The sequence below is a fragment of the Ursus arctos genome, unplaced genomic scaffold (genome assembly GCF_023065955.2).
Source record: "Ursus arctos isolate Adak ecotype North America unplaced genomic scaffold, UrsArc2.0 scaffold_20, whole genome shotgun sequence".
NCBI lineage: Eukaryota > Metazoa > Chordata > Mammalia > Carnivora > Ursidae > Ursus > Ursus arctos.
The window spans coordinates 12,235,354-12,262,722 of NW_026622875.1; the positions used below are offsets into that span (position 1 = coordinate 12,235,354).

General features: G+C 37.1%; 1 protein-coding gene and 1 long non-coding RNA gene across 51 annotated transcripts in view; one reads left to right on the plus strand and one right to left on the minus strand.

Annotated features, from left to right (window-relative positions):
- The window catches only part of LOC130544422 (uncharacterized), a 31,760-nt gene extending 5,548 nt beyond the window's left edge, over window positions 1-26,212 (plus strand). Inside the window, exon 2 of the long non-coding RNA XR_008960694.1 lies at window positions 1-26,212. This is a non-coding gene — a long non-coding RNA (uncharacterized LOC130544422).
- Window positions 1-27,369, minus strand: part of MBNL1 (muscleblind like splicing regulator 1) — a 197,087-nt gene that overhangs the window by 60,181 nt on the left and 109,537 nt on the right. The gene's annotated exons all lie outside the window — the stretch shown is intronic.

Sequence of the window (27,369 nt, forward strand, 5' to 3'; positions counted from 1 at the left end):
GCTGACAAGGTGAAGTAAGTGGAAGTAACCTCAATGCCTAATTAGGCAATCTACAATATAAGCAAGGATAATCCATTCATTGAATGTCTGCTGAGGACTACTTGAATTTCAGGAAGACACTCCATGGTGAAGAGGACCTATGTCATAAGGCTGTAGAAAGATCGGCACTCATTAAACAAATCAAGAGTAATGGTGGTTCCTGTGGTTTTATGGTACCTAACAATCCAAGACAAAACAGTTGTACTAAACTTTTCAAGTGGGTTAAAGGTAAGCTGCTGCACACATGTCCTCTGTGAAATTTATTATATACCGAAAGAGAAAAGAAAAACAGATGTGAACAATAATCAGGACTACTGTATGATATCTGAGTTTACAATAATTTATATTACTCTGTGAAGAAATGAAAATGTACCTAGTCACTCTAATATCTGTCAAGCAACAAAATATCTGCTTTGAAATCTTAAATTTATACACAAAAACAACTGTCACAAAATAAAACCTACTTATCCATATTTTTGTTTTATAAATTATGAACACAATGGTTAAATAGAAAGTAAGAAAATTAACTATGACTAATAAGGGGAAAAAACATTACCACTTATTGTCTACGCTCCTCCAGACAGAGCAGTAAACAAAACCTACTCAACTAAAGTCCTCCCAGCACCAGTCTCCGCTGGGCAGTTGTTCCTGTTTATTTTCCTCATAGCACTGGTCACACCTGCAGTTATGTTGCTGGTTTATATGTTTACTTACTGACTGACTGATTCCAGTAGGGATGTAAAATCCATGGGGGCAAAGCCTTATTCCCCCCTAGCTCACAGTGAGCCACAGTGTTAACTAAAGGAAGAACAGGTCTCACATTATCCTCCCTGTGACCTCATGATGGGAATGCTGTCAACCTCTTCTCCCATTTGCTGACAAGAATTCTGAGATCCTGTGATATTAAGTAACTCGTACAAAGTCACAGAACAATGAAAGCAAAGGAGACTGATCTGCCTGACTTATAGGTACTGTATAAACAAATTTGGCCAGCTGTATTTAGAACAAAGATAATATCAAGTTGAAATTCAAATAGCCAGTAGTGTTTAAAATGCAGCAATTAAGAAAACAATTTCTAAGGACTCTTTTCATTGTATATAAATACAGTCAGACAGACTTCTTATAGCCGTCACCACAATACACTTTGAGTTGCGTTACGGATTTCACACGAATTGACTATTTACAATTGACTACGTTCAGTTGTTATTAATTGTGTATCAGTATGTCATAGTCGATTTGTGTGGAATCCATAAACAACATTGTCATAAACAAAGTTGTCTATGTTACCCTTCGGAAAAAAAAAACAACAACTCAATTTTGCCCCCAAGTATTAGTGTTGCCACTATAAAGATAATAGCATGTCTCCGTTGTTCTCACTTTGGATGAAATTGTGAAGAAAATCTATCTGATAATTTTGATTTTAAAAGCTGTAGGTTCATCTTGGAAAACCATGTAGGATGAACTGAATGTCAGTGATAAAAATAGATTCATACAAAACTGGTTACTCTCAATAACTGTTAGAAAAGTTCTATAAATTGGGCACCATTTTTTCAGTGAGGTCCTTAGGAAAAAACTATTTAAAATAATTTTATACTTTCTACTAAAGGCGATATCTATGAGAATTCTGAGGGAAAAATGGCTCTTGAGAAAACAATTTCTACGAAGAACTGATGGATTATAAGTAACATTCAAATTCACGGTGCCAACTATTACACATACATAGGAAAGAGAATCCTAGATCTACAATTTTGCTAATTTCCTATTCTTTTCATCTATCTGTTTATCGATATATATATTGGTTGCCTAATAGCATATCATAATGCTGGGTGATACAGGATAGAAAAAGAAATAAAAATGCAATTCCTACTGGTAAATAGAGTCAGATGTAGGAGGGATCGTCTTATGAGAAACGTCCTCAAAAAAAGAGGAGTGGATGAAGTTGGGCTCAAATGGTCAAAGGAAAATCTTTCAGACCTAGAGAGGATTCATATTCCACCTGACCATTCATTCTGTTAGAGAAAAGGTAAGTCAGTGGCTTTCTTAACCGTGTGGTTCTAGAGATTTCTAGCTCTTTTTGCCATTTTGTGGTAGGGACTAGAATTATCATGTTCCTTAAAAGTGCTCTGGAACCTGGGCTCAGTCTTGGTTATCAAACAATCCTCTGGGATAAGCTCTGGCTGCAAAAAAATTTGTGTTTGTAACCTGCATCACAGATTTTCAGGCCACCAATGTCCACGAGCCCCTTCTGTATCTACTTTATTGGGAAAACAGTGTCACTGCTTTCTCGGATCTCAGAGAAAGGATCTCTAGAAAACAGGCACACATGGAGAGAGATTTAAGGGAGGAATGACACAGGACAGGGAGACAGCCCAGGAAGAGCTGGGTGGGAAAGACAGCGTTATTTATGTAGAGGACTTCTGTCACCTTCCTCTGGCGTCTAGGCAAGGGGTACCGCACTCCGTTTAGGAGGTACCTCAAAGAGATAAGATAATACCATTCTAGAAACTTAGGATCTCAGGCAACAAATTGTACACCACAGTCAAATGCTGGAAAATTCAACAGGCCATCTGCACAGGCATGTTTCCTGTTAAAAACAGATAAGGGGCTTTGGGACTTTCTACTCAGATGAATTCTCAGGAATATTTTTGCATCTTATATGAAGTTTCCCTTGCGTTACTGCAGAAAGTGGGAACAGCTACCTTTCAGAAGAACACGATAGTATCGGCAGTACACTGAAATATTCTGAAAGGCTACTTTTATAATATATGTTCTTTCTTTGCGTGTGTCTTATGTAATTTTGCCAAAAATAGAAACTGGTTGGTTAAGAAGAAATGTTAAAGCAAACATATATTATTCCCCAAATTAAAGATTAGCACTTCAAATGTTTTATATTTCTTCTTGCTGCTGAACAAAAGCAGAAATTCTAGGATGGTTGTTTATTCAAAGAGGCTGAAGCAGGATAGGTATGTTGGTGTTCAAAAGCATTCCATTCATTTTTTGAGTTTTGAAATAGCACATGAAATGTAAATATGTACAACAGACTCAATTAGTTGAACTCTGCCCCCATTAACACCACTGCAAGGGGTTTTCTATCAATTACAGTTCTTAATTTTTGTGTCGGAAGTTCTGAAATGTTTGATAGAAGCATTATGCAGTTATGAGAAGTGAACTACTTATTATTATGGATATAGCATTACCTAAGCAGGGGACTGTATATTAAAAAATAAGGCCCACCTTTAATGACCTCTTGCTGATATTTCTATCACATAATATAAAGACGAAAGAAGTCTATATGCCGCTACTTGGTATTTATAAATCTCAATGGTCTCTACAACGTAAACATACCTTTTTTTTTTTTTTTAACCAAATGATGGGACTTAATGATGCTCCCCTCTCTTTGTAACCCATACTCAGTAAAAGAAACTCTTAAAAACCGTTTGCAAATTCATTCAGATGATAAAAGCAAAGAGAATGCCAATACTTTCTTACTGATTCCCTGCAAACTTAGCCTTTCCCCCCAAAATAGAATCGGAAAGAATTCATCAGAATTTTAAAACTATGCCTCCCTGTGAGTTGGGGGTGGGAAGGGGATAGACAAACAGATTCCACATGCCTGTGGCAATTGCATGCTACTTCTCACCGCTTCCAATTAGGGTGTCAATACTTTGCCGATCAAATTTGATTTTCTTCCCTCAGATATACTCTGTTTTTCATCATGAATTATGCCAAGGTGTTTTGTATAGAAAATCCCACTGAAATAATGCCACACAAGCGAAACCATGTCAGGGAGGAGCCAGATGCCCAAAGAATACAAAAGCCTGCAGAAAGCCCAGGACTGCCAGTCTTCCTCTCAAAAGCTGTCTAGAGCTGTAAGGAGCATGGCTGTTTCATGTGTGATTTTCAGGAACGTTGTATGAACCAAGTTTTTAAATGCAAGTGACAAGGTCAGAAGGAGGAAGGTTCACAGGTATGAGGATCTGGAAGAAAAAATGGAGATGTGGCAAGAAGGTCAGGAATTTGAAGGGTAATGTCAGAAATCTATGAACAGAAGCTTACACAGTTACATAATACATTTGCTCCTAGCGGTGGAGACTTCATATTTCAAATCTGGGACCATCATTACCCATTCTAGGAAAGGTTTTCATTTCTCCAAGAAAGATCTCTTATATGTGCAATATGCTGCAGAATGCCTTTAAAACGGATAAGGGAGACAGTGCTTCATAGTGGGTATTCAAAAAGCAGAAAGATACATTCAGGCTCGAATCCCACTCTGCCACTTAACCAACCCTATGAACACTTGTGCATAACTCATAATCCTCTGGGCCTCAGTATCCTCCTCAGTAAAACAGGAATAACTATACTATCTACCTGACAGTGGGATTTATGAGATTTAAATAAAAATTTGTGTAAAGCCAATAGCTAGTACCTAGAAAACACCAGAATACAGTTGATTTTATAAGTTTATCCGGATTTGTTAGGTGAAAGTTTTCTAGTCTCTCTCTTACATGAGTGTATTTTGAAGGTCTCAGTTCACTGTTCTGGTAAGGGGGTGGGGAGAGTGGCTTTCCATAAAGTCACAGCTCCTGCTCTGCTCCTCCACAGACTGCAGGACAAGGGCAGTCTTGCCTATGCTCCCTAGCCATCTCCTTGAATCAGGTATCCCCAGGGTCGGTGTTACTGCTACTCGGGTGTGCTTCCTCATTGCAAGAAAGAAGGCAGGATGTCTTATTTCCAAAAGTTTGATCTCAGACTAAGTCGCCAGAGGCCTATCCCCCATTTATACCCATTCACGTGTATGTGTGTGAGTGTGTGGGTGGGTGGGTGTGTGTGTGAGTGTGTGGGTGGGTGGGTGTGTGTGCAGAAAGAAAGGTACATATACATAAGAGAAAGAGATGGATGTCTGTGTACGGATCTGTATACAGAAAGATCAATGTACATACATATACAAAGGGCACATACGGAAACTAATCCCTATTCAAGGCCTAGGATATATTTCATGTGACCTTGGAAGGATAAACGAAAGTGAATTAGGCTCTAAACCGCAAAAGGTTTATTATTAATCTTTATTTATATCTACAGTCATATTTTCTAGTAACTCAGAAACTGCTCCACTACCATCTAACCTTCCTCCTTTGCCCTTATTTCAGAGCATGATTTATGTAATAAAGATACTGTTTCTCTCTGTTAGTTTATTTACCTATATAACTATGTAAGTAATACATGTAGACTATGAGATGTGCTTAGTGAATACCTACCCAATACTGTCAGTGAAATGTTTCCAGATTTCCGGCTCTAACTTTTAATTGCTAGGTCTCTGAACCAGGATTGTTGGCCATTTCCCAGAAAATTCTGTGCCCCCTTCAGCCCTGCCTTTTTCTCATCAGGAGTCTAGTTATACCTCTCCAAAGACATAAATCCCGGATCGGATGTAAGTAGGTAGATGTAAGACCTGAACTGGGAATCTGAAGCACCCATGAGCAAGACAGATGCTCTCAGTACAGGAATTGAGGGTAGAACGGAGACAGAAGAAGAACATTGCTCCACTCAATTATAAGACTGGGACTTCTAGGATTATGAGAGCCAAAAATCTAAAAACCATTAACCAATTTTTGTTAGAATTTGTCATTTTTTCAAATCCTGTTGGTACAGGATTGGTATGAAAAGATCCTTGAAATTTTAAAGTTTATGTCCCCCAGAGCTTTGTAAATACCCAAACGTAGCAATGCTCCATTTCATCAGTTGCTGTTTATATGAACAGTGAACAAGGACATACTGAGGTGGGCGGCCAATTAGGTGCCCTCTCTAGCTGAGTCACCAAGCCTACTCAGAGCACGTGGCTCAAATTTTCTCCCAAGCACCAACACAATCATATACATGTCATGAATCTTTGGGATTGTTCCTAAATACCGCAAAACTACATGAATGTATCAAATCTAGTGAAATCCTGTTAGCCTAGAAAACAATGTTGAGGGCCAGTGGCTCAGAGAATGGAGCACCGTACAGGGAGCTGTAAGCCACCTAACCTCTCTTCTTACTGTTTCCTTTTCTCACGCACTTCTGGAATTGCCCTGGTAAGCTGATTTCCCACTCTTTAGCTAAATTAATAGTACCCTTTAATCACCTTTCTTAGGCTACTGGAGATCAAGGAGCACGTACATGTAGATACCTACTGTGCACACAGGTAGCAAACATACATAATTTGTTGTCTATATGTATTTAATTTTAATATTATGAGAGTCAGAATTGCTCCGGAAACATACGGATTAGAAAGGCACAAGGTAAGGCTGTGGACTATTCAGACATAAATGCTTTCTGTGACTTCTGATGAAAGGAGAAAAGTCATTTGTTAATGAAAAATGCAATGAGAACACTTTTATGAGACAAAGAGCATATATGAGAAAAGGAACACTTTCACAGAAAATCTGCAACAGAGATGAATAATTAAAAGGGGGTGACTAAACATATTTTAGTTCTTGACTATATGAAATCATGGCTTTTGAAAGAGGAAACATACACTGTCATTTACTCTTTTCATATTTTAATTTTTAGAAGACAAATTTAATTTTAATACTGAGAGTCTTCAAGGTAGACAATCCCTTCTTTCCAAGGATTTTCTTTCTTAGCTTTCGTTTAATAACAGTTTTACATTCGACACCAACTGCAATGCCGTCTTGTGCTTGGTGCAGGGTTATGCTACTGCAGTGATATAAAAATAGCAAAGGCAAAAAAAAAAAAAAAAAAAATACACAGCAGACCGGAATAGTAGACCAGAATAGCTTAAAAACTGAAGCTTTTGGATAAAGCTCTCTGAAAGAATTATAATAGTTACAACACCTGATTCCATGCTATAAAATCATTCTTCTTTCATTATATAATATTAAAATTACATTGGGGATTCATATTTCTTTCTCCCCAGACCAATAAACTATTAAAGTTATACTGGGTCTCAGAAGAGTTCAAAATCCAAGCTGCACTGGCCTGCTGTGTCTGTTTACTTAATCTATTTTTATAACACTGCAGTAGCTGAAACCAACTTACCAAATACCTGCTTCGACATTCTGCACCACATTGATTCAAGAGATAAAATGTATGAGAAGCAAGCGGCACACTCTGTTTGTTTTTAATAAATCAATCTACTCTAGACTATTAAAGTCAGGGCCACAAGGAACCACAGATAACATTGTTTTAAATGTCTGAAATACAGCCCAAAAAGATTTTAGTTTTTTCCAACTCCGTTCTGCCAGGTCAGACCGCTGCCTCCTGCACCTACATGAAGTAGCATATTCCCAGTTTGCCAGGCTGAGTGTCTGCACCAAATCCTCGGCAGGTCTCTTGATACACAACAGGCTGTTGGGAGAGATGCGGCACCGCTACAGCCAGCTACGACACAAACATACTGTAGCGAAATTATGTAATAAAATAAACCCGTGCCTGTGAACATCCTTCACGCCCAAGAACAATGCCAAATCGAACTTTTACTTCGTGAAGCATTTCTAACAATTCAGCGTACCCAAGAAAAATAAGCTTGAGAGTACTGACAGAATGGGATTTGCCAATTAAAAGTGGTTGCCATAGAAACAGGCTTTAATATGTTCTATGAAAAATATGAACATGTCATGCTTTCTCTTTAGTCATTTACATTTGAACATAAAATGTGAAAAACACAATTATAGAGAGGAGTGCAGCTCCCTAAGGGAGCATCAAACACACTCTTGTTCGTAAAAAAAGAAAAGTTCCTTTTCTCAACCAAAAATGAACACATACTCTGTTTTCTTGAATTTTTTGTAGATTATTTGAGTAATATATCACTTCAGTGTGTGGTGTGATTTTTTTTTTCTAGAACTGAACTTTTTTTTTTCCAAAGTACTCTACTAGATTTATATTTTCTGAAAGTCTTCAAACACTGTGCTCTTTGAAAAATAACTTTAAAAATATCTTTTGAATTACTCAAGGGGAAGATCATTACAAAGGATCCTTTGACATTTTAAACACTCTAAATACCACATGTTAAAAAGTATTTTAAGTACATCATTGAATGTTCCTGCCTGTTGACTCAAGGGATTAATATGGGTTAGACTCTAGCCAGATGACCATAACCAGCCACAGGATATAAAATAGTGAACTACTCTATCACTTTCATGACTGTTTTACTAACATAGTCCATGACAAGAATTCTGGACATACTGCTATTAGTCTTCAGGTGGTGACCCAGAAGATAAATATTAATGTTTTGTAGAAATTCTATCATGCAAGTTCCCAGATTGTACTCATTTCAATATCACTGCAAAAAGCAAGTGACACATTTAAAATTTGTTTTTGAAAGGTTCAATCTATTATGATGTGAAATGATTCATTATGTATAAAATGAAGTCATCCTATGACTGACGAAAATTAAAAATTATTTATTCCTTCATCAGTTGAGCACAGAATTATCCATTCATGTGGGAAAGGTGCTGATAGAATACTTAATACATTAATATTGTATGCTTTTGATTATTCAGAAATGGTATGATTATTAATAACTGAAAAATTTTAACTGAGTATATTTTAGATGAAAGAAAGTAATTGTTAGGAAAGAGGAGGCTAATTTTTTTAATCATAGAAGATCACCTGAATTAAAATATTACCAAGTATATGGGAGTACCAGTCCTATAAATTCTCCTCTGATTTCCCTTGTGAATATATTCTCTCCCTCGAAGAGGGCTAGAGAGTACTTTATTTAAGACAACGATGGCTCTTGCAAGATTTAACCTAAGAAAAGCCTAAATACAAGAAGAAATATTCTTGGGGAAAAAAAAACAACATGTATTTTAAAATACCTTACAAATTCATTTAGAAAAAGAAAAACCTTAAGCTATTTACCTTTCAAATTACAACGAAGATGCAAATCACATCCTGAAACTATTGCTACCAAACAGAAAGAGTTCTCTTTCTGAGATTCCTACTAGAGATGTGTAACCGCTCCTGTGTTACATTAAAAAGTATAAGTAATTCTGAAAATTACACCATCATTAGTTGGTCTTCTTTTCAGGCCTAAAGAGTAAATAATAATTATCTAAATAAGCTTCATGAGAACATGCCCACTAAAGACTCAAATCTGCAAGCGATACTCAATTAGCCAACTCCGGACACAGCCTATCTAATGGTACAAAGTTCAGAATTATAAACACCTGACGGCACGGGTTTATAAAATTAGACATTTCCCAAGCAACACAAAAGAATGTCTGTTTCATCAAGCAATAAGGTCCTCCCTCTGCAGATTGAGATTTCAAGTTTTAAAATCAAAAGTTGGAAAGCAAACATCATATAAACTGTGCACCTGCCAGTGAGCGTTGAAAACAACCTGCTTGGGTGCCTGTTGATGTGGCTCAACAACCGACACCGTGTCAATGCTGCCCGCAGGGTGTGACAGCCCTGTGGCTAAAATCTATCTGCTGTTTAGTTTCTTTTTCTAAGATGTGTTGCTCTTACAGTAGCACCATTATTGTCATGAAGTTTTACGGTTTTTAAATTGACAATGAAATGTAATTTAAAAAAATGTAACTTCTAAAAACCACTTGGACTAGTTTGTATTCTTCTCAAACTGTACACATGTTATCTTCAATTATTTTTCTATAATTCTCTAACCAGGCAAAAAAAAACAGGGAACAGCACTCACTGGGGATAAGGGGTTATGTGACATACAAGAAATATGTTTTATAGCCTGTAGTATACCCGGGTATATGGACAAAAAGTACGACGACAGGTAGCTACTCCACCAAGAAGCACTTCCTCTGAGCAGAGTTCGCTAGAGCCAACCTCCATCTACCACCCCCTCTCAAGCGTAACTTTCCTTAAAATAAAACATAGACTTCTGTTGTATACTAAGCATATGGTGTCTATAATAATTCAAATACGAGTTATTTACATTTTGAAAAGCAATATGAAAATGTTTGTCACTCCGTTATCCAAATAACTAACACACGTTGCAAAGTCAAATTCTCATTTCATCTAACTAAATAATAAGTCTAACAAATAATAAATCTAAACCTCCCTTTAATGGCATGGATTTACTCAGGTGCTATGAGCACAATATTCATCTGCTTCACGTCAACACATAAAAAGAGAATCTGCGGTGAGTGAAGGTAAAATCTCTTTCTCTTAGCCACAAATGAAAGGGACACTCTCTACATCATTTAATTTTTGTTCATGCTCTTTTTCCAACATGACAGCAACGTAGTTTTCAAGGTAAAAGGACCCTGAAGTGTATCACTGCATAGCTACATACTAAAAAGCATCTGTCTACCAGCCTCAGCATCAGTACAATGCAGAACTGCCCAGAGGATTCCGCCAAAAACAACTCGAGAGTGGACACTCGGGAATTAGTCCCCTGGCAGCTATTCCACAGGGATAACAAACCTTTGTTGATCTTGTTACAATGGATCCTTTACACCAGCTCATCTAATTTAATCTAATGTATTCTCTATTCATGAAACAGTATTTCTCTATAACCAAAAGTTTTCATATCTTCGCTATTTTCAGAATACTCTCTGGCTCTATACGGGGCATAGAGACAGCTCTTAAGCTGTGGAGGGTCACAGACACCCCTGTATGCCATGGACTCACTCTCCAGAAAACTGCACACGTGGACTTAAAACACTGGGGTCTTTACCCCCGCTGAAATCAAGAACTCCTTTAGCGGTTCTGTGAACTTCAAAAGAATCCCCAAGTTAAGGTGGAATGCCACGTTCCACCCTGCTGCAGTACTGGTTACAGAATGTGGGACTCATGGAAGCATCCCAAAGCAAGTCAGTCTGTACAAAACCATTATTTGCAAGTAGTCCGTTGGAGAGGCTTTTAGAGGATAATAGAAAGAGGTTTTAGAGAAATTTGGTAGAAACTTGTATCAAAACAAAACACTGATACCACCTTAAAGGAGAACACTTGTCCCATGGGCTTCTGGAATCCAGAGGTGGCATCAAGCAGGTCTTCCCTTCTGGGGCTGATTGGCAGGGTGGCCCCTCTGTCTCTCAGGTGAGAACCACTCCTTGAAGGAGAGGTTCCTGGGAGACTCAACACTGTTTGGAAACACCCTGATATGTATGCAGTGACATGCAAAATAAAGTAGCATTATAGAACTAAGAATGCTAAGGCAAACAAAACAAAATAAAGTTGCAGAAAATATAAGGGTAACGGAAACTGAATGTAAAAGGCAAGGGAAATAAGTAAGAGATGGATCCTGTCTGATGAAATAAGAAGAGGTAACAGAACAGGGCACCTATCCAACTCCTACTTATGTTCTGCCATTGAGGACACCCAGCTTCAAAATATTAAAGATACATTGAAGATGTAATGCAGTCTGCATAACTGCCTGGGATACATACCCAAAAGCATTCATGGATGAGAGAAGCAGTATAAAAGTGAAATTGAGCCTCTAGAAAAGCACAGTTTTCCCATTTATTTCGGATTTTCAGTTTTATTTTCTCTTTCACATTTCAAATTACTTGAAGCTTTAAGGAAGGGGCAGAAAAGTCTTACTTCCATTCTCTCTGTAGTTCTTATGCACACAATAGTATGGTTTCTCCAGCTTTTGTCGCTTTTTAAAAAATGTTATGTGGCAAGAGACAAATATCCTGCATAGAGTCATCGTTCATGATTTTACGTTCATGATTTTAGGAAAGAAAAGTGTTTCTTTTCCCTTAATAAATCATTGTCTTGAGCGGCATTCGGTTTAACCACTGCGTAAGACAAACAGGGTAAGAATGGTCAGCTAGTTTTCCATTTGGCTCCATCTATTGCCAAGTGGGTTTAAAGGCAAACTATGTCATACTTATATCGCTTACTTGATTAAATATTACCACCTCTGCTTACTAAACAAGTCTAAATATACCTTCCTTGGGGTTACTAAGGAGTATGTTATGACTACTCAGTTATACTAAAGTTGTTTCTAAATCAATTGACAAATACAGCAAATGTCTAATATGTTCCTGGACTCAAAAAAATAGGATCCCTGTACTGAAGCAGGTTAAGGTGTCAAAGAGCAGTTGAAATACAAAGTAGTAAGTCAATCAATTATTTGACATCAAACAACTAAACCCTTCAAACTCTGACCGGGTTGATCATTTTGAAATGAAGTTAAGCATTTTAAGAGAAATACCAATTTAAGTCTTTTCTCACTCGACTAAGTTATAAAGCTATACAAGATCATATTTTAAAATTGAAGAGATGAAAACACACCTTGCACAGAAACACACATGGGTATTAACATGTGTGACAGGAAAAGTAATTATTTGCCCATTAAATTAAGACCAATTTTCATGAAAATAGGACTGTGGAAAAATAAAATAAAATTAAACTTTGCTCGCTGTTGAATATGCTAGATCATTGCAAAATGAATTTTCTGATGAGTGATTTTTCCAGTGAACAGCACACCATATGGTCCCCTGTTCTGCTATAATGTTTCAATAAGTAACTAATCAAAACATGTTCATCTTTTTATATTGTATCAAAATTTAAAATATCCCAACTGTAAACAGTTTTTCTTAAAATAATAGTGTGAATTTATAGGTAGGGTTTTTTATTTTTATTTTTTAGCAAGAAAGGATACATACTAATTGAATATGCCCTGGGATTTTTCTACACTCTGCCTAAAATACATAGATGTGGTTCTAGCAAGGAAACCTATGAACTTCTGCTACCTTTCCATATACTCATATTTGTACATATTTCTCCAAATCCAGATGTGTTCATCTTTCAATCCAGGCTTTGTTACAAATAATTTTGAAGATGGGCAGGGTTTAGAGCTGCCTTTTATATAAATGTAATGTAAATGTAAAACTTGTTATAATGAAAATACCTATTATAATATCTTAGCTTGGGAAAAGATGTATGATTTTTGCCATGTGGATTAGTCTAAAAGTAGGGAAGCATTTTCTTGTGAATATTTTGACTATTCAAAGAATCTTCCTGTGTAATGCAAACGAAAACATATCAATATTCAAAGGGAAAAAACAGTAAATGCTTAGAGAAACGTGCAGTGGAATATATACACATTTAAAGTGCATAAACACTCATAAATGACTGAAAAAAACTCAATACAGGAAAATGTGTAAAAGCCATATGAAAACACAGCATGTGAAAATGCAGTAACTCCTATATGAGGGCCTTAATATCATGGAGTAAGGAATTAGAAATGGTCTTTATTCAAGCTCACAATACTCCAGATACATTTAGCCAAGCATTTGGGGGCAAGGATGATGAGGCAAAAGCTCTAAAAACTCTTTCAAAACCTCTTTAGAGACTTATACCTAGTAATCAGTTAATAATCTGAAAGTTCTTCCATCCACACTCTTGTTTTTCTGTCCATTCCCCTTATCTTCTTTCTCTCCTTTCTTCTATCTGGCTCAGTACCAGTTAGACCTGAAGATAAACTTTGAACTTAGAGGCAAGGAAAGAGTCCAATTTGAGCAATTTGGGAGATAAGAAGAGTTTCACATTCTCAAATTATCCTACTTTCTTTCCTCCTCTGATCATTTCAGGCACTGTATTTTAGGCATTCAAGGACCAATATGTTCTACAACTGTTAATGTTGGATTTTGTGGGCACTTCCTATTTTTATACCTTATGACACATCTTTTAAACTTCAAGTGTGTAACAACAGGAGTGCTCTGAAACACAGAGAACATAGTAAGTGACAGATAGTGAAGGAGTTCCTTGATCTCAAGGTCATACAACATGAAATGTGCTATTGAACAATGCTATAAAAATCCTCACACCTAGAAATCTTTAAGAAGAGTTCTTTGTTGTTTAGAATTAATATTGGCTCACCCTGTCTGGGAATAGCAGTCTGTGGTTTTTAAGCTATGTTTGCTTTTAGAAATGATACCTATCGGGGTGCCTGGGTGGCTCAATCGGTTAAGTGGCTGCCTTCGGCTCAGGTCATGATCCCAGTGGGGTCCTGGGATTGAGCCTCCCATGGGCTCCCTGCTTCTTCCTCTCCCTCTGCTGCTCCCGTTTGTTCTCTCCCTCTCTCTCTGTCAAATAAATAAATAAAATCTTAAAAAAAAAAAAAAGAAACGATACCTATTTAGAAGGTCTTTAATTGCCTTATAATATAAGCATCCTATGTCATTAACTTTGGTCTATCTTAAGGAAATGAGAGTCCGTCAGGCAGGGCACCTTAACATCTTCATCTGAAACTTTGACCAAAACAAACAAACAAACCAAAAGAAAACAAATTTTAAAAACCTCAACACAATCCAAAAACAAAAATAAAGAAAGAAACAAACAAAGCCCCCAACAACCCTGCTACAACTTCCTGGGGTTTTGCCTCTGATTTGTAGCAATTATTAAAACGTCATTTAGAAAAACCCGTGTTCCCGTAAACTTAATGAAGACAATTCTGAGCAATCTGGAACGGTCCCAGGAAAGGAAAAGGCATCTTGCCGAAAATATAAATACAATCAAAACAATAGCCTGAAAGGAAAGCTGAAATGATTTTAATATTTAGGCCCCTAAGAAAAGCTACTATGCGGCCACAGGTGATTTGCAGTGGAAGGGAAAACGCTGTAATTACTCGTTGTGAACGATCATTTGGTTGGCAAAAGGACGCATTTTGATAAAATACTTTCAGAAGTAACCGTATCCTACACGTATAGGAATTCCTGCTTCAGTGTACATTCTGTCCATGTTCTAGTATCTTCAATAAAAATACTCAAGGTTCATTATCAGAAATGTCAGTGGCTGCCTCTTACACAAGTCTTTGTATTTAATTGCCATTGTTCACCACCTAGTTTTAAGTTGTTCAGTGTATCTTAAACATGAGAGATAATCATGTTATAAACCAAAATAGTCGATAGTGTATTCAGCCTACTACAAACTTACATTTTTAAAACTCCTATTCTAATAGTGATGTAATATTGTATGTTGGATATGATTTCTTAGTATTATTAGAAGCATAAAAAGCTTTGAAAATCTTCAAAGAGGACATCTCTCATAAGCACATTTAAAAATAGTTTTCCAAAAAAGTGTCCAGTTGTTATATATACATCAGGTAGGGATACTCTATTAAACATTTAAACAAATTCAGAGAGGTTACAGCATTGAACACATGTTTACATTATATTATACCTATTATATATATTATACCTGTTTCATAGTAATAAAATATGAGTTTAACTGAAATAAAACAAAAGAATTAAAACTGATAAATATTATAGGAACAAGTACACTACTACCTCTCATTTAAATAGCAAGAACAGATGAAATATTCTTCATATTCTGTCCTTGTAGCCTGCATTTGACCACTGTGCATTTTACTGGTCAATAAATTAACTCGTGTAATACTTTTTTACAGATCTGTGATAGTTTTGATTGTAAAAGAAATTAGGGTACTGTAGAAGATAGTTGAATCAATGTGAAAGAATTCTAAACAAGTAACAGCCAAAGATTCTGAATCATAAATGTGACTGACCTTCAAATATCTAAGGTGTGTCACATCACAGGTTTTCATTCTGTCAATAATTTGTCTTTGGGCACATAATGACAACTAACATTTATTGTCATATAATGTGTGCTAAGCCCAGTTTTAAGGGCTTCATATGTATTCCCTCATTTAAGCCTTTACAACCCTATTTGGTAGGTACCATCATTAGCCCCAAATACAGGATGATGAACCAGGTAAGTAATTAGTTAACAGTCACGTGACTGACAAGTGGAGGTGTCAGGATTGAACTAAGTCTTAACGCGGGCTCAATAACCTCTCTACCATCCCCAGCTACAGCGCCCCTTGTATACCATCCACAGGTCATGGTGCAGCAGGGGAGCAGCAAGTAGTTGCAAATGAACCCAGATTTAAAGGCCCACATAAGAACAAGGACTCAGGCGATCTAACAGAAAAAGCATCGGATCCAAGCATAATTCTATTCAAAAGAGTCCATGTCATCTTATCAAAAAGGAAGACACCTCTAAAGAAAGGAATGACGAGAGCCATTATTAATAGCTTCTTACAATGAAAATCTTCCAACTACTTGGAACAGCCTCACTGTTAGTGCTGTGTTTTCCTCACTGCCATGGTTGTGGGGTTTTGTATTAAAGCAACAGGAAGTCAGCATGTGAGTCACCAAGCAGGACCTCTACACCATTTCACGTTCTGAGTCTAGGCAAAGACAGGGAAAGGGAAGATCAGGGTAAAGAGGAAGTGAGGAAAAGAGAAACGCAACCCGGAGAAGATGGGGAACCGAATGCAGACCTTGAGGTGGACCACCAGAATCACGGCTTCCCCAGAAGACAGAGCGTGCCTTATCCCTCAGGTCCTGTTCTAAGGTGGAGCTGGGACAATGGTATGATTCTTCCGCATTTTTCACAGCAAGCTTGTCTTCCTAAAAACACACTGCCTCCCAAAATAGTGTTCTTTTAGGTTCCTTAGGCTTTGACTCTCCTCTCAGCTAGATGTAATATACGATCGTCTACATAACAATATGACAAATGGAAAGTTTCCAACAACTATTAGTCAGCAAGTCCTACCCGCCATAAACAGTCCATTCTGCTTCTAAAGCAGCTTCCTATTTCAGGGGTAAATCAGGAGTCACAATGGCACTTTCAAAGAATCTCTCACTTAAGGGATTCGAACTAAAGGCAGAGCTACAGCACGGTGTCAAACAAACGATTGAAAACAGCTGATATAAACAAAGTACAGCTCAATTTATACCCGTTTGAGACAATATGTGAGAATATTTTCGAAGACATCGGAGTCAAATATTTGTACATAGTCTTAAGACAAAAACCTACATTCTTAATTTTGTATTTTTAGTCATGAATTTAAAAGCTTTCTGAAATTAAAAAAACTTCTTTTGTAAACGGTAATTCCATAGTAGACTTAAAACTATGAATTTATTTGAATATATGGATGTGTCCTGCACCAAGACAAATTTCTCCAGGAACCAAAGGGTTGATATCTACACTTGGATCTTCTTAAGTCTGAAGGGAAATAAATGTAGCTAACATTGCATTGCAAATACTTCTTACCCTTGTTAAATTATACAATAGCATTAAACCAGTTGGAAAATATTCCTCTCAGGATCTGAGAAATATACAGAAACTTAAGTACTAGGTCTCTATTATTATAATTATTATTTATTTTTATGAATTCATTACCCCAAATGTTGTAAATATTTGTATGCATAATTCAAGAGTAATCAGTGGTGTTTATCTTGACTAACAGATAAACTACAGACGGCAGTGCATTTATGATTTCAATGGAATTAATCTTCAATTCTCTACACTTCTTTGTGAAAAGAGCTATAAACAGGTTGCCAAGAGGAGCCTTTTAGCACCAAGACTTTATTTGCAGGAGAAAAAAAAAACTCCTCTTGGTCAAACTCATCTTTATTTACTGCGATATATAACCCCTCCTCAAAAGGAGCAAAGACTCTTAACTCCTTATAATGTACATATCTAAGAGATATGCCATATAAATAATAATAGACATGTAAATAAGAATAATAGACATGTTTCAAGAAGCAACACAATGAAGTCAATTCTTCTTTTTCCATGGGAAAAATAATGACAGGTCCTTTTTTGACCTATGAGAACACAAAGGATCTGCGGGCGGCGGGCAGGAGATGGGGGGGGGGGGGGTGGCAATCTGTCTTGTTAACAATTCCAGCATCCCTAAAGTCGTCCTCTTGTTTTTTTAATTACCTTTTCATATTCAGATACATATGAAACACTTTATTCTTGTTTGGTACATTTTATTTAGATGATTCCACAGGTAATACATCAATTTCACTTTCTTAGCAATCACACCCTGCCCATTTTCAGCAGGCTTCCTGTGACGGCGTGTTGACACCCTTGCTTGAATGGTCATGGCATGTAAGGGAAATGCCAGGGCAAATCTGTCAGCTCTATGGGTTTAAGACTGCAGTGTGGCTCCTTAATGATTTATAACAGAGCTGGGAAGTGGCCACTGGCAGTGCTGCTGGGAGATGCTGGTGACTGACACCGATTACAGAAAGCGGTACAGATGTTTTCCCGGCGAAGATGCCTCAGAGCATCCTGTCTCATCGGCTCATGGCACATGCCCGCTCTCCAAAAAATGAAAATGCATATTCAACCCCCTCCTCTTGCTAACAAAACAAAACAAAAACAAAAAATCCAAAACCAAACCAAACCAAAACAAAAAACTAACAAGAAAACTAAACTAAACGTGTCTTTTGTTGGACTTTAAAAAACTGGCTCATTTTCAAATAATAAATCACCGCACAGAGTTTATAATAAGAGCAATTTTATAAAAGTGCTTCTTCTATAGTTAGGCTACTCTTCTCTTCTAACTCATAGTTATCTTTAAACTTGAACGTTTCTAAAGGAAAAAAGATAAAGGAGATCCCCACTTTTTAAAAAAAAGTCTTTCTATAAAAGAGTCATATTAAAGCATTTACACAAGATAAGCCATTTAAGATTTGCTTTAAAATACTTGAGCCCAGCGCGCCCCACCCCCCAAGAAGTGGGATGACGGAATCGATAAGATTCACAAACAACAAAAATTGTCAACACTGGATTATGATATATTCATAGTATTCGCTCTACCTCTGCCATATACTTGAAAATCCTCATTTAAAACACTTCTTTAGAAACCTATAAACATGGAGGTTTGCCTTAAATCACTACTTTCCCTAAATTAACTAAATCACTTGAGAGTCAAATATACCCAAGTCTAATATATCTTCCCCTTAGAATTAAAGCTTTAATTATTTTGAAAAGAAATATGTAATACATTCTCAATTTCATTATAGAATAATGAACACTATCATTTTAGCTTCTTTGCTACATCCAACTATTAATGTCTAACATTCTGCAAACTATAACTTGACTGTTAATTAAGAGCAGCTGAGACGGTACCTAAAGAAAATCTGTCCTGATTCACCATCCAAACTAACTGACGTTAGTAAGCAATTATTTTGATGTCCCTCATTTTCAAAACGAATAGTATAAACAACAAAGAATGACTATGACATTCAAAAGCTTGCTCCCTTCCCTCGTTGGCTGCAATATTTGTTTTTTCATTATGCCTACATATTTAAATTTCGGCCTTGCACTTGTCATAATCTACCCTCCCCAAGCCTCGGATTGCTGCATTTCTAAAATATAACAATAAACTGTAAGATTCCTTCATTAATCTTCCAACATGGACCACTTAAAAGTAAGTGAGGCATTATTGCCTAATTCAGTTAAATTTTGCATCGCATCTACATTCAAATGGAAATGTACCTGCCAGCTTATTAGGTGCTGAGGATATTACATTATACTCTGTGAAGCTCAGCAAGATGACTCACACGGCAAAAGAAAAAGGAAAATGGATTGAAATGGAATAAAATTAAGTGCTATAAAAATCAACTGGTAAAAATTACACGTGATAAAGACTTGTACTTTCTCTAAAAATTCCATCTTCAAATTGGAGATATATTGGTCTTTAAGACCAGAATAAGACACTTTGGATGGGGGGCGCCTGGGTGGCACAGTGGTTAAGCGTCTGCCTTCGGCTCAGGGCGTGATCCCGGGGTTCTGGGATCGAGCCCCACATTGGGCTCCTCCGCTGTGAGCCTGCTTCTTCCTCTCCCACTCCCCCTGCTTGTGTTCCCTCTCTCACTGGCTGTCTCTATCTCTGTCGAATAAATAAATAAAATCTTAAAAAAACAAAAAAAGACACTTTGGATGGGAATGAAATTCAAGTTTGGAAAGTTGTTACTCAATATTCAAACAACAACAAACCCTCTCGCTAGGATTACAAACCTAGTTAATAGCTGCTTAGCTCCACTGTGATCACTGAGATTACTCTTCTTCTGTTTTTCTTTTCCATTTTTAATCCTGCAGTTAATAAATTGTGGAATCTTGGAGTTGGAGTAGAATTTAGAAACAGGGTTAAGTCAACCACCTAATTTTGGAGCTAAAGAAATGAAGGCTCACGGAACGTCAGTCTTGCCTTCCTCCTAGGTTATAGCAAACTTCGCCTTCTTGACGCGTTTGTTCTGACACAGCCTGCCTTGTTTGTGCTTTTGAAAGACCCCTTTATATATGAGTGTAAAAGCTTACTTCCCTCTCTCCTACCCACACATATATATGTGTGTGTGTGTGTGTGTGTATGTACACACACACACACACACACACACACACAGATTTATATATGTGTATATATAATAGACGTATCTCTTAAGATGACAGAATATCTCTGAAGAGAAAAGCCCCCAGAAACTATCTTGGAATTTCCAGGAAAAAAAAAAAAATCACATCAACTTTCAGCCTTGCAAAAGATGTTTAACAGAACTGTATAATTAAAATAATTTAGTCCTGTTATGCCAACCTCAAGGCTATATCAGTTGTTCACAAACTGCTATTAAGACAAAATAAAATTAAGCAAAAGCTTCTTCATTCTATTTTCAGAAGCTAGATTTAAAAGAAAAAAAAATTAACTGCTTAACATCACCAACTTAACCTCCAATTCAGCTTTTTCGCTATCTCCGTGTTAGGGAAGATAAACTGAGCTTAAAGGCTCAATTACATCTGTCCAATTTGAGGTCTCACAATTTGAAAAAGTCTTTAAGAGTTCAGACAGAGAACAAACGATGAGACAATATTAACATGTGAGTTGCTCCGCCTTGTAGTGAAGCAGTGTGGAAACAGCTAACATTCAAGCATTTTATCTCTGCTTGTTGGGACCCAAAAAGTTAAGTCATGTGATAATCTTTCACTTAGTTAACCAAGTAATAATAAAAGGGACTACAAAATTATAAAAATTATCAGAAAATCGTTCAGGCCACATATCCATTTCGCTTTCAAAATTTACAAACTGCTGAATAATACGCTTTGGGGATTATTCTTTAGAAAATTTATTTCAACATATATTTTATAGGTATAAAGTTTACTAACTATACATGTATTTCAAATCCCTAGCATAGTCCAATGCTTTCTAAATAAGCCACCTGCAACCATTCTGTTTGGTGGTACACAGAGTTAGAGACCGCTATCCTCTGAAGAGCTTCCCCAAAGAGAGGTCAGTTATAGAAGGCTAATCTCAGTGTTGGGGGAGACAGTGCAGCACTCAGGCAAAGCAGTCCATTTCCATGGAGCCGCCGGCACATTTGTAACCAAGGTCCTAACACAGCCTGCCCTGGATCTTTACTCAAAACCTCAAAAGTGGTTATGCCAAGTAGAAGGTAGGACAAGTCATAAAATAACAAATTGGATTCATTTTTACCTTTGTCATAACAGATCCCCTGTCTACTTGTTTGCAATCTCTCACCGTGTCAGACTTTCTTTTTTCAGGTTGGAGGTTTTGGTCACAACTTGAAGTTAATACTTTAAAATATTTTATGAGAAGCTAAATCATGTTGGCAGGACCAGGTTTGGAAAATGACCTGAAGTTATAAGTATGTTCCAAATAAAAATGTTTAAGATATTTAGATTTTTACTTGCAAATTAAATCCGTTCACTAATAGGTCAATTTGGGCCATAAATGGATGGTTAAAGTGCAGTTAAAGCTTTGATTTTACAATTCAAGGGACATCCCTGATGACTACATCATCTGGGACGTCAGACAGGTTTCAACTTCCACATCATTCTGATGGGAGGTGGATTTCTGGAGCGATGGCAGGCATGTAATGAATGTATCCTTTCTGACCTCCGCCAGGCTGTACATACGCTAGACTCGTAAAAGTATGCAATGTTTTACTAGAAATCACAAAGAGCACGTTGTCTCCTTGCAAGTGATCTCTTGCTGAGATAACAAAAACACAAAGTTATTGTAAGTCACACTACAGCTACATTGTACACAGATGTCTCTTGTCCTAAGGAATTTTAAATATAAAAGATGCAGGCACTGCTAAACAAAGATGGTATTATAGTTTCTATCAATTACATAACTTAAGGGATCAAATTGGAGAAAGAAGGAACACTATTCCAGAAATTCTGCATGAAGAATAAGGGCATCCTGAATTTATAATATATTGTGGGATCAAAACATTCACCTGACAGATATTCTCTTTATGGAAATGTTTTGATGGAATGTGGCTACCGTATCAACACAGGTTATGTTCCCTGGGGCTATCAGCTGCGTGACTGATGGATCTCATTCTTGATTATGGTACAGAGAAAGCATGAAAAAGAATGAAATGTGAGGGTGATCCCTGACGACTATTATCTACCAAAGGGCAGGACCTGACATATGTTTTCTTCATTGCAAAGTACCTGGTACATGGTAGGTGCTTGTTGAACATATCCAGTAAAGAAAGGGTGATAGCATTTCAGCTTGATCGCTGGTGCTGATATCAACCAACTGTATGACATGTATTTAAGCATTTAATTCTTAGTGTTCTCATCTCTAAAACTGAACTATCAATACCGGCCTCAGTGGGCTGTTTTACAGAATGAATGGAACCATGTAAGTGTAAGCACCTAGCCTCGCACCACAATGCCTGGCATACAGTCAGTATTTGGTAAGAGCTTATTGGGAACAAAAATGCTAGAGATAGTTTAGTACTGGGCTAAAACAGAAATTAATTTCATTGGGCTATTCCTTTATCTACCACCTTTATCCTACTCCCCTTTGAAACTTATTGATCTTTGAATTTAGCTGGAAGAATTCTAATAGCTCTATTTAACTTAATGATACCAGTATATCCCAACGAAATCCTTACCACAACACCCTTTATCCTAGTATCTTGTGGCTCAATCTATAAAATTAGCAATTGAGTTGTTAATGAATTAGAGTAATGATTAGACTCTTGGTGAGTGAAGTATATTTAAATTACCACGGCAACTTAAATTTGTATCTCTCAAAGCTATTTTCAGATGGTAGTAGTAACATATACCAAAAGTGAAAAAATAATTATTAAATTTGTAGATAAAAATGAAATTCTAAAACAAATGTATAGTTCCAATATTATAAAATCATGGCTGAAAAGGACTGTCCTTTATTTATGTCCTTACAAATTTAATCCTAATTCTGCTCTTATCATGTAAAAATATAGAATTTGTCATGGAATTTCACCTACTTTATTTGATACATGTTTCTGTGATTCAGTTTCCTTTCTACTAAAAATATGGAAACTTCACACATATTAATTTAGACAATTCCACAGATTATTTCACACTTGTTTATTCTGTAAAATATTCTCTAAATTTGAGCATTCAGCAAAGTACTAAAACATTATATCTATATCATTTCTCTTTCTATATGAATATTATAGAGAGACTTTTTTTTTTGGAGAAATGAATACATGCAATTAGCCCATGGGAAGGTTAAATGAACTACTTTTTTGGTTTTATTTTAACAATATCTAACCTACGGTTCTGAAGCAGGGGCAATTTTGCTCACCAGGGGACACCTGACAATATCTGGAGACAAGCTGGGTTTTAAGAACTAAAGGTTGAGAGCACATTGCTACTGGTATCTAGTGAGGAGAGGTCGGGGATGCTGCCAAGCTATAGTATACAGCGGTCCTATAATATACAGGACCGCCCCCTAGAGCAAATATCTCTCTGGTCCAAAATGTCAGTGGTGCAGAGGCTGAGAAACCCTAGTCCACATCCAAGTCACTGTAATAATATGCCCTGCCGAAACTGGTATACTCTTTTGTGGCATTAACCTTGAAGTTAGAACGATGCTGTATGTAGGATTTTAAGACAAACACAGTGTGCTATTTTAGAGTAATAAGGCTAAGTTTTTTGAATCTTTATCATCAACTTTAAGCATCTGCATCAGTGATCCCTATTAACACCATCTCTGACACAATCTGGAAGCCCGTTGACCCTGCCAGTGGATCCGCACTGCAGTGAGAACAGAGAATTGAAATGTGAGGAATGGGTGCTTTTGTCAGAGTGGCTGCAATCTGCAAGTCAATCAGGCTTAATTGGTCCAATAAACAAAAACATTACATCAATTATAAAATCTCCAAAATCACTGTCATGTTTTCATTGATTAATTCCTACTCATTTACTCAACAGAAAGAGTTTTGTAGCAAGAAATAAAATGCTTTAAATCACATCCAGTACACTGCAAAGCCAGGTGTCTAATTATAGCAACCCCTCCTCTCTCTCTCTCTCAATCTCTCTCACTTCTTCTAGGGAGCAATATTAGCTGCAGAGACTACTAACTCCTTATTGTGAGCTACATTTTAAAATTTTTGTGTCAGTTATCTCAGGGGAAAAGGTTTGAAAGAAAATAAAATTGGTTCTTGGGTAAGAAGCATTGGTTGAGGTATCAATAATTTGGTTAATTTATTAAATGCACGATAATTAGCTAACCCTGCCTTTAAATCACTTTTACTCTTTGAGTTATCTCCTATTACAGCAATATTTAGTCTCCCCAAATCAAAAATACTAAGATCTATCCATTTCTCAGTGGTTTTCAGGCCAATTTTACTAAAACACAAATCTGGTATCTGCCACTACCCAACCTGAATCATTCAATGGTTTCCCATAGCCTTAAGTAAACATTCAACTCCTCAGGTGAACTCACAAAGTCCCTGGTAACCTGGGCCTTCCGTTCCGGCCCTGTGCCTTCCCTTTCTTTCGTAACTGCCCCTTAGCAACTGTCATTCCGGTTATACCACACTGCTAGCAGTGCCTGGAACATTTCGTATTTTTTTCAGGCTTGACTTGAAATACACTGATGCTTCATCTCAAGTGTGCTTTATCTCTTTTTATCTGCCTGGTTTACACCTTTATCCTTATCCTTCCTACCAAGTATATCATTGGAACTACTCAGGAAGCCTGGCCTGCCTTCCTCTGTTTCCGTAGTATCCTGGGGACCTCCATCAACGAGCATATTCCACTACACTCTCTGATGATCTGCTCCGTGTCCTACATGAGACTGATTCTTTAAAGGTAAGGAGTCTCATCTGTGAAGACGCAGAGCCCCTGGCAGTGGCTGGTATAGAACAGATTATAAACATTGGTGACTGAGTCAATGAATGGATGAACGATGGTACTTTCACAGGTCTGGCTATATGGGTTCTTTTCTCCACCGACAATGGTAACATTTTATTCTCTCCTAAGCACCCTCAATTATGTACACATTCTATAATCAAGCTATCTACTCACTGAAGCCTTCAAGGTTCAGCTTCAGTGTCTGTTACAAAGTAGCTACGTAATAAACATCTGATGAATGAACAAATCAAGAAATGAATCCTTAAAAAGTTGTTGAGTATGATTAACCCAAGGACAGAAGGATCTCAGTAAATGCTGACTAGCCAAAGGAGGGGATAATGTGCAAATTATTTCTTTCTGGATTTGGGAAAACAATGTGTACGAACACATAACTCTACTTGGCAAATCCACTTGACTGATACATGCATATTTATGACACCAGTATTGCGATTCTGCTGGGTTTGGAAGTTTTCAAAATAAAATTTTGAGAGGAAAATGCCAGCAGCTATAATAAATGTACCTGCAGAAGGGTCAACAGAGTGTTATGAGAGCCCCAAGGAGAAGAATGAGAGGAACCCCTACCCAGCTCTGAGAGCAGATAGGGCCAATTAGGGAAGATGTCACAGCAAGGGATTCCTGGGATGAATCTTGAAGGACAGACAGGGATAAGGAAAAGGAGAAGAGAAGGAGATTCCAGGATGGATAAACGACCTAAATGGCATAAGCCGGGAAGACACTGTTTATATTGCATTTCTATCAAGTCAAAAAAGTTAAAATGTGTGTTAATACTACCACAGAGAATTACTGAACAGATGTACAATTTTTAGGTATCACTAATCTTTTTTTTCTACTTTGTTCATTTTATTTATTTATTTTGCTTTTAAATTATATTTTATTATTTGTTGATTTAAAAAGTAATACATACATTGAAAATAATTCAAACTTTTACTATTTGCAAGTATTATCTTTTTTTTATTATTATGTTCAATTAATCTTAAGCAACAGGGTTTGGGATACAGGCGTGGGGCCTGTGTTAAGAGTTTTTTACGTGATGGTATATAACACAGGAGCTGTCTTTGCATCAAATAAATATGAACAATCTACTGGAGGACTGAAGAAGTAATGGAATACTAATATGATTATAAGCATAGGCCAAGGACCTATTCAAGAAGCGTTAGGGTGAAGATACTTAAAAAAAAAAAAAAGACAGAATAAGCATTTCAGAAATTAGAGATAATTTAACATGTGGACATCATTAGGGTCCTGGGCCAAGGTACCTGGTTGCCATGACAGAGCCAAAAAAAGCTACAGAAAACTTGACAAGCAGGTATCCTGGGAGAAGCTGAACACAGAGGAAAAGGCCAGTGTTTCCAAGAGGCAATCAGATTATAATTTTCTAAATCTCTCTTGGGAATATGCTCTGAGTATTACTTGGCCTTGAGTTCTATAGCAGGAGTCTGGACTGACTGCAAATGAAGCCAAGGTAGGTACTGTAAAACAGGGGTATCTTACCTAATGTCTGAACCCTCTTCTGGCTTTTTCATTTACCGTGAATCACTGAAGAATTTGCTATTTGCTATTGGATAGAAAAAGGAGCCTGGAGCACATGTGGAGCGGTCACATTCACCAACCGGTGGAGATCCCTAGAGCCACTGCTGTCTTGTACTCCACGCCTCTCAGAGCCCAGAATGGCCACTCCAGGGTTCTGTAATGCTGACCCTCCGGGGATGGGTGTGAACCTGTTGGCACGCGCTGGCATTAGCTGATTGGGGCATCTCTTCTCAACTCCATATTCAGTAGCCTTATATTGATAGCTTGAAATTAGTCATGGGATTACAGAACTTAGCAAACAGATCAGCAAACTGGACAGATCAAGGTGGTTCTGTTTTCCCCCCACAGAGAGCAGGTTGTTAAATATCTACCAGCATACCACTAGATCCAACCCATCTCGACGGTCAGAAACCAACAACACATCTCATGATAAATAATAACTAAAAAAGCTCAACAATCTGCTAGCAAGCAAATCAGTTTGGATTCCTCTTATAAATCGAATGATTTGAAATTTGCATTGTCATCTGCCCCACTCAAGTGTCTAGATCAAAATATATATGCATATATAGGTCCTGCTAATGTCAACTAAGAAAGAAGCAAAAACCATTTCTTGCTTATACATGTTTGAAGTCAAATGACAGAACAGCTAGACAAGTCTAAATTGTGTTATTCTGGGGATATAAGGTTTTAATCTCTGGGAGAACTATCAATCTTTGTTCATAAGTACTTTGAGATTCAAATTGTTTTCCCTTACTTTTGAGGAATTGATCATCTTTCTATACCATATATATGCATTAATTTAAAATAACCAGATACCTTTTATAACTTAGAGACGAACCGATGCGGATCACTCAATTCTTCTGATGGAAAGGACAGCTA